At 42.1% G+C, this 7,479-nt stretch overlaps 1 non-coding gene across 1 annotated transcript; it reads left to right on the top strand.

Moving 5' to 3' along the window:
• The first annotated feature begins 5,010 nt into the window (after positions 1 to 5,010).
• Positions 5,011 to 5,083, top strand: TRNAA-CGC (transfer RNA alanine (anticodon CGC)). Its single transcript has one exon. It is a non-coding gene; the product is annotated as a tRNA-Ala (tRNA).
• Positions 5,084 to 7,479: the final 2,396 nt, after the last annotated feature.

Raw genomic sequence — 7,479 nt, 5'->3', positions numbered from 1 at the left:
CTGAAATCAAAAGTCACTTCCCTAAGAGAATGAAAATATGTGTCTGCCCAAAGACTTGTACACAAATAGTCACAGAGCTTTATTCATGACAACCAAAAACTAAAAAAAAAAGTCCATCAACAAGTGAATGAATTAAAAATGTGATATATCCCTACAATGAAATACTACTCAGCAATAAAAAGGAATGAACTACTAATCCATGCAACAGTATGGATGGATCTCAGACTGCTGAGTGAAGGAAGACAGATGATACATTACTACGTAATGCAAGATTCCGTTTATATAAAAGTCTAGGAAATGCAAACTAATCTGGAGCAACAGAAAGCAGATCAGTGGTTGCCTGAGGCTGGGCAGGAGGCAAAGATTGACAGCAAAAGGGAAGGAGGAAGCTTTTGGAGGTGATGGATATGTTCTATATCATGGTCATGGTGTTGGTTTCATAAGTATATTCATATGTCAAAACTCATTGAATTGCACTCTTTCAATGGGTGCAGTTTATTGTATGCAAATTGTTACTAAATAAAGTTGATTTCCTAAGTGCTATCTTTGGTATTAGGTAGGCAGAGGTTTTAATCTCAATTCTGCTACTTATCGGCTGTGTGACAATGAGCAAGCCACTTGACCTCTCTGAATCTGTTTCCTCATAAGTAAAAGTCCATTAATACTTTGTATATTTTTCATGAATATTATATGTAATGACTCACATGAAGCATATAGTATAGTATGATATCTGCCACGTATTGAATTTTCAATAAATAAAAGAGGGTAAAGACAGCAATGATGACAAATTTTAACTTTGAAACAGTTCTGTCACGGGTAGTCCCTGTATCCCATTGCCATACAGGGCAGTAAAGTCTCTGCCCTCTGTAGCTCCTATGGTCACTCCCTGTGGCCTCTGTGTTTTCTTGTCTCCTAGAACTTTTCATACTGTATGGCAATCGTTAGTTTCCTTTGCCAATGCCTAGCAGCATTTATATTCTCCTAATATACACTGCTTCAAAGATTATCTGGTTTAAAAAGGTTGGTTTTTATCACTATTCAAGGTCTTAGGTACCCACTGTCCTCATGCTAGTCAGAGCCCCCACTATGATACCTTATCTAGGCAGACCTTCTCCAAGAAGCAAGCCTTGCTACAGCCCTTGTCTTACCTATGCAAAACCTGTCTGTCCTATATCCCAGGCCTCCAGGATCTGCTGAACAATGGGAGTGGATTCAGGAAACTAATAACTGTTGACAGTATATGCCTTGTCTTCCCAGGGAGCATATTTATATTCTAACAGGGACCTTAAGCCAAGCAAGAGACTTGTGGTAAAGGTTTCAGGCATGTGGTACCCTAGGAAAGGAACTCATTTACTGTGCCCCTTGGGTCACACACTGGATGCTAGCTCTAACTCTGGCTAAAATAGTGGCCCAGAGCTGGGCTTCCATCTCCTGACTATTCCCCACCATGCTCCACACTCCACACAGTCACACAATCGCAACGTTTCAGAAAGAGACCATCTTGGTGAGATCATCTAATCCAGTGATTCTCAAAGTGTTGTCCCCAGACCAGCCACATCAGCATCACCTGGGAGTTTATGGAAATGCAAATTCTTAGGCTCCACCTTCTGAATCAGAAACTCTGAGGCTTATGGTTACCAAAGGGGAAAGGGGGTGGGGGAGGGATAAATTAGGAGTTTGGGACTAGCAGATACAAACTACTATATATAAAATAAACAAGGTCCTACTGTATAGCACAGGGAACTATATTCAATATCCTGTGATAAACCATATGGAAAAGAAAAAAAGATCTGCAATTTGACAAGCCCTCCAGGTGATTCCAATGCATGTGAAAGTTTGAGAAACTGCACTAGACCAACAATGCCACTTTACAGATGAGAACATTAAGACCCAGGTGTCCAAGTTCACCAAGTTGATACCTGATAGAACCAGTGCTCCGACCCTCAGTCCAGTGCTCCTTCTAATATACCACGTAGCTCCAGACACATGCTTGTTGACTACCAATGGAAAGGGCAGTAACCTCTTCTTTCTACTAAGAAAGAGCTTAAAATGTTATTAAGTGTTCCAGTAAACTCAGGATGGTTACCAAACATGTGGGATTAATCAAGTACAGCCACGTGCATTCCCAAGGCCAAGGAGAGACTCTTCCTGCTTTTAGCATTAATTTTGCTTCCCTTGACATCAGAGATTCTAAATAACAACCACCTCAGACAAGTATTTGTGGTGTTTGGCTTTTTCAGCCTGCTGCAAGCAGTCAGCCAGAAGCAACACGCAAAGCACAGAGCACAGACGTATCCAATCCTTTCTGAAACAGTAAATAGAGCCACTGACGCCTGGCTCCCTGGGGCACTGCAAGAAGCAGCTAGCACATCTGGCAAGAGAAGCCAACCACACCTCCCCACCTTGGAGAACAGGGTAACTGAGTAGCCAGACCTTTTAAAATGATCCTGATTAGTGGAGCAGCTGGGGACCCACATATACAGGCGGGGCCAGGCTGGTTGGGCAGCCCACTGCCTTTGATCATGTTGAAACGGATTAATGTATGTGAAAGGATGAGGCTTCAGAAATCATTCACTTGATGTCTTCAGCACTCCAGTACCATCACCACTACAACCACGATCCAGAAAAATCCTAGATGCCGCACATGGGATGGATCTGAGAAATAGTTAGCGTTTTTAGAACAATTACAACTAGAGTATGCCATCTACCATCATTGAGGCACAAGAAATTACTCAGGGTCAAATTAGCAGAGAATCCATAAAACCATTCTGCTCATAAATCATCACTCAAGAGTAAGACTCTTGTTCAGAACTTGATAATAGGTTCAAAGTGGGAGAGATGCAGAAGGAGGGACTCTTGTTCTTTCCTTCTCTTGCCATAAGGATCCTTCCGTTTCTCCAACTTCCTAAATCTGTGACTCTACAACTTCTGCTTATACCTTGTTTTTTTTTCCTTCTTCCAGCCTTTCTCCTCTCTGCCCCACCCACCCTTGTTTCTTAGGCTCCCTCTCCTCCAACTGCAGTCCTCATGCTGTCCCAGGCCCAGGCAAGAGCCTGAGATTTGGGTGAAGTCAGCAGGCTGTGCCTCCCTCTCCTGGCAAAAGAGGGGAAAGCAGGGCCAGTGCTGTTTAGGTGCGGCCCACACAGCTGCCAGGATGTTGGGAATCACTCAGCCTGTCTGGGGCCAGAGCAAGGCCTCTTTGCAGCCCTTCAGCAGGAAGGCCTCCTAAACAGCACAGACAGCTGTGCCACTGGCCTCTCCACGTCTACCCAGGCCCTGTGGGCGCTGGCAGCTTCTGTCCCCACTAGGCCCCAACCTATACGATGCTAATCTTGGGGCTACAGTGGGCCCTGTTCTGAGGAACTCCTAGGCAGGCAGGTATACAAGTCGCCATTGTCACCATCTCTGCCATGCACCCCACAATTGCACTCCTGTCATCCTTTCCATAAGTACAGAGCCCCACAGCCTCCGTGCAATGAAAGCTGCTCCCTTCTTGTTGGGACTTGGTATTTGGACTGTCAGTGCCCCCACCCCACAAAACTCCTGGATTTTATGCCGTTTTCCCTTCCTCCTAATCTAGGTTTTATTCCTCAGCTCCCCAGCGCTTGCTCCCAGCATGCCCTTGTGGCTCTAACAGCACCTGCTGGGGTTGAATTATAACCCACCTCCCCTTTCTTTTCTCCTCACTTTTTTCCACCCCCTCCCTCTTTTACTTTCATCCCTGCTCTCTAAACTCTTCTCCCTCCCTCCCTGCCTTCTGTACCTTCCTTTTCCTTTTCTGAATCCCTTCCCCCCACCATAATTATGGCACATTTAGTGTCTACATGAACGAGATAGAACCATCAGTCTGTGAACAGCATCTGCGGACAGAAGTGTCTCCTTATGACATTGACCATTTTACACAACCAATTTTCAAAGATTTGAACCTGCTGCCCCGTCAGTCTCTGAAGCTGATCTTCCCATCTCAACAATTTTCCATTTTAACAGAGGCTGTCAGGGATGAGGATGTTAAGACAGTCAAGTGCTCTTTGCTTCCCTCCAGCCACCAAAAAGCAATTTTCACTAATACTGGTGAGGATTACATTAAAATTGTGTAAAAGAAAGGCATGACCTCATTTTTTTCTTTTGTCTGCTGGTGCTCAGCAGGGCTGTGAAGGTGCTCTCTCCCACCAGCTCCAGGTGCCTAGGCTGACCTGAAATGTTAAAAGCTCAGGGGTTGAGTGGAAAGGAGGACATTCACTCTGGATCACCATAATCCATTACCATTGGTTGAGCCTAAAACTTCATTGACCCAACTTCTCCCACACCATTGTTCGTGCTTTTCTTGGAATTCAGGCTAATCTCCCATTTCAGATATTTGGAAGGGGAAAGCCTGGTTCAAAATGATACAAAGTGTAAATTGGTGATTCCCAACTGACTGTTATCAACATGGGATGGGGAGGTACAGGTGTCTGTAAATTTGAAAATGCTCCCCAGATGAATGATCTGATATATCCCAAACACCCAGCCTTCCAGAGCTGTAACTTGTCTTCTTAATTGAAAGCACAGAGTTTGACTTTAATTGCCCTCCTCCCCATCAATCACTGCCAGGTAGAAGTCCTCGGGAGGCCTGTCTAGGGAGAAATGATAAAGCAAAGATCCCCTAAATACATACAGACTCACTTTTAAAACCTAAAACATTCCACTTGCACATTGTACTCTTAAGTAAAACTATTAGCCCTGACAGCGGAAGTGTCAACAGAACTATAATGCACTGATTTGCCACTAGATCTTTTACGTGACCCTGTGTTCTTCGACAAGAATGCCTGAAAAAGGCATTCCCCATGTTTCTAGTAAAAGAGACCTTACGGGCACATTTTGTTTTCAGTAGAAAAAAATCTCCCTGCATTTTCAAATAGCTACTTAAGCTCCAAGAAAATCTTTGTCAAATCAGATCCCCATTTTCACAAAATCTTCTCTATTTAAAACTAGCAGTGGGCATGCTATATTTAAAATGGATAACCAGGGACTTCCCTGGTGGTCCAGTGGCTAAAACTCTGCACTCGCAATGCAGGGGGCCCAGGTTCAATCCCTGGTCAGGGAACAAGATCCCACATGCCGCAACTAAAAGATCCCACATGCCGCAACTAAGACCCGGCACAGCCAAATAAATAAATATTTAAAAATAAAATAAAGTGGATAACCAACAAGGACCTACTGTATAACATAGGGAACTCTGCTCAGTATTATGTAACAACCTAAATGGGAAAAGAATTTGAAAAAGAATAGATACATGTATATGTATAACTGAATCACTTTGCTGTACACCTGAAACTAACAAAACATTGTCAATCAACTATACTCCAATATAAAATAAAAAGTTAAAAAAAAAACTTGCAGTGGGCATACTGATCATGGGTTCTGGTCCTTGGCTTTGGTAGGCTAATTTGCCCAAAGGATTGTGTGCAGTGCGTGGCTGAGGCTCTTATAGCCAAGGAAGGTAAGTTACAGCTCTCATTTCCAAACATTGACCTCCCTACTTGGGATAGGATTCTCCCTAAGGTAACCCCCTAACTTCTTTGTGCATTGGTCAGCATATTCTTTCATCATCTTGTATACAATCATTCACTCAAATATTTATAGAATGCCTACTATTTGCCAGTCTATTGGCTGGGTGCTCATGAGAGTACAGCAGTGAGCAAGGTAGTCACACAATGTCTTGTGACTTAGGTGACTAATTTCTCTGAGCCTCAATTTCCTCAACTTTAAAATGGGGATAATGATAACGTCTATATCATCAGTTGTTGCTGGGATTAAATAAGATAATGGTCTGTAAAACACCTAGCACAGTGCCTGGCACCTGATAAGCACATGGTAAAACCCATTATTTTTAGACTCAGAAAGAAGAACTAATGCAGAAAAAAAAAGGGAGGAAAAAAAGCAGGGGTGAGGAGTGGGTTACGTTTCAATCAACTAGAATGTTACATTGCCCAGAGTCCCCTTCCCCAAGGGGTCCCATTAAGTCAACATTTATTGTATTGATTTTTCCCAGTGCAACGAACATTTTACAGGTTAAGCATCTCTACTGCCCGTTGCTGTTTCACAGGTGGCGCTATAGTAAGATCTCCACTCACATCAATGCAGAAGCTTTTATCTCTCTGTCAAAAGCGGGAGGTATATCTCTCCATCTATTTGTATCATCTTTAATTTCTTTCATCAGTGTCTTATAATTTTCTGCATACAGGTCTTTCGTCTCCTTAGGTAGGTTTATTCCCAGATATTTTATTCTTTTTGTTGCAATGGTAAATGGGAGTATTTTCTTGATTTCACTTTCAGATTTTTCATCATTAGTATATAGGAATGCCAGAGATTTCTGTGCATTAATTTTGTATCCTGCTACTTTACCAAATTCATTGATTAGCTCTAGTAGTTTTCTGGTAGCATCTTTAGGATTCTCTATGTATAGTATCATGTCATCTGCAAACAGTGACAGCTTTACTTCTTCTTTTCCAATTTGGATTCCTTTTATTTCCTTTTCTTCTCTGATTGCTGTGGCTAAAACTTCCAAAACTATGTTGAATAAGAGTGGTGAGAGTGGGCAACCTTGTCTTGTTCCTGATCTTAGTGGAAATGCTTTCAGTTTTTCACCATTGAGGATGATGTTTGCTGTGGGCTTGTCATATATGGCCTTTATTATGTTGAGGAAAGTTCCCTCTATGCCTACTTTCTGCAGGGTTTTTATCATAAATGGGTGTTGAATTTTGTCGAAAGCTTTCTCTGCATCTATTGAGATGATCATATGGTTTTTCTCCTTCAATTTGTTAATATGGTTTATCACATTGATAGATTTGCATATATTGAAGAATCCTTGCATTCAAGACAGTATGGTACTGGCACAAAAACAGAAAGATAGATCAATGGAACAGGATAGAAAGCCCAGAGATAAACCCACGCACATATGGACACCTTATCTTTGATAAAGGTGGCAGGAATGTACAGTGGAGAAAGGACAGCCTCTTCAATAAATGGTGCTGGGAAAACTGGACAGGTACATGTAAAAGTATGAGATTAGATCACTCCCTAACACCATACACAAAAATAAGCTCAAAATGGATTAAAGACCTAAATGTAAGGCCAGAAACTATCAAACTCTTAGAGGAAAACATAGGCAGAACACTCTATGACATAAATCACAGCAAGATCCTTTCTGACCCACCTCCTAGAGTGATGGAAATAAAAACAAAAATAAACAAATGGGACCTAATGAAACTTCAAAGCTTTTGCACAGCAAAGGAAACCATAATCAAGACCAAAAGACAACCCTCAGAATGGGAGAAAATATTTGCAGATGAAGCAACTGACAAAGGATTAATCTCCAAAATTTACAAGCAGCTCATGCAGCTCAATAACAAAAAAACAAACAACCCAATCCAAAAATGGGCAGAAGACCTAAATAGACATTTCTCCAAAGAAGATATACAGAATGCCAACAAACACATG

This window comes from Phocoena phocoena, chromosome X, assembly GCF_963924675.1.
Source record: "Phocoena phocoena chromosome X, mPhoPho1.1, whole genome shotgun sequence".
NCBI classification, from domain to species: Eukaryota; Metazoa; Chordata; class Mammalia; order Artiodactyla; family Phocoenidae; genus Phocoena; species Phocoena phocoena.
This window is presented reverse-complemented; position numbering and strand designations above follow the sequence as displayed.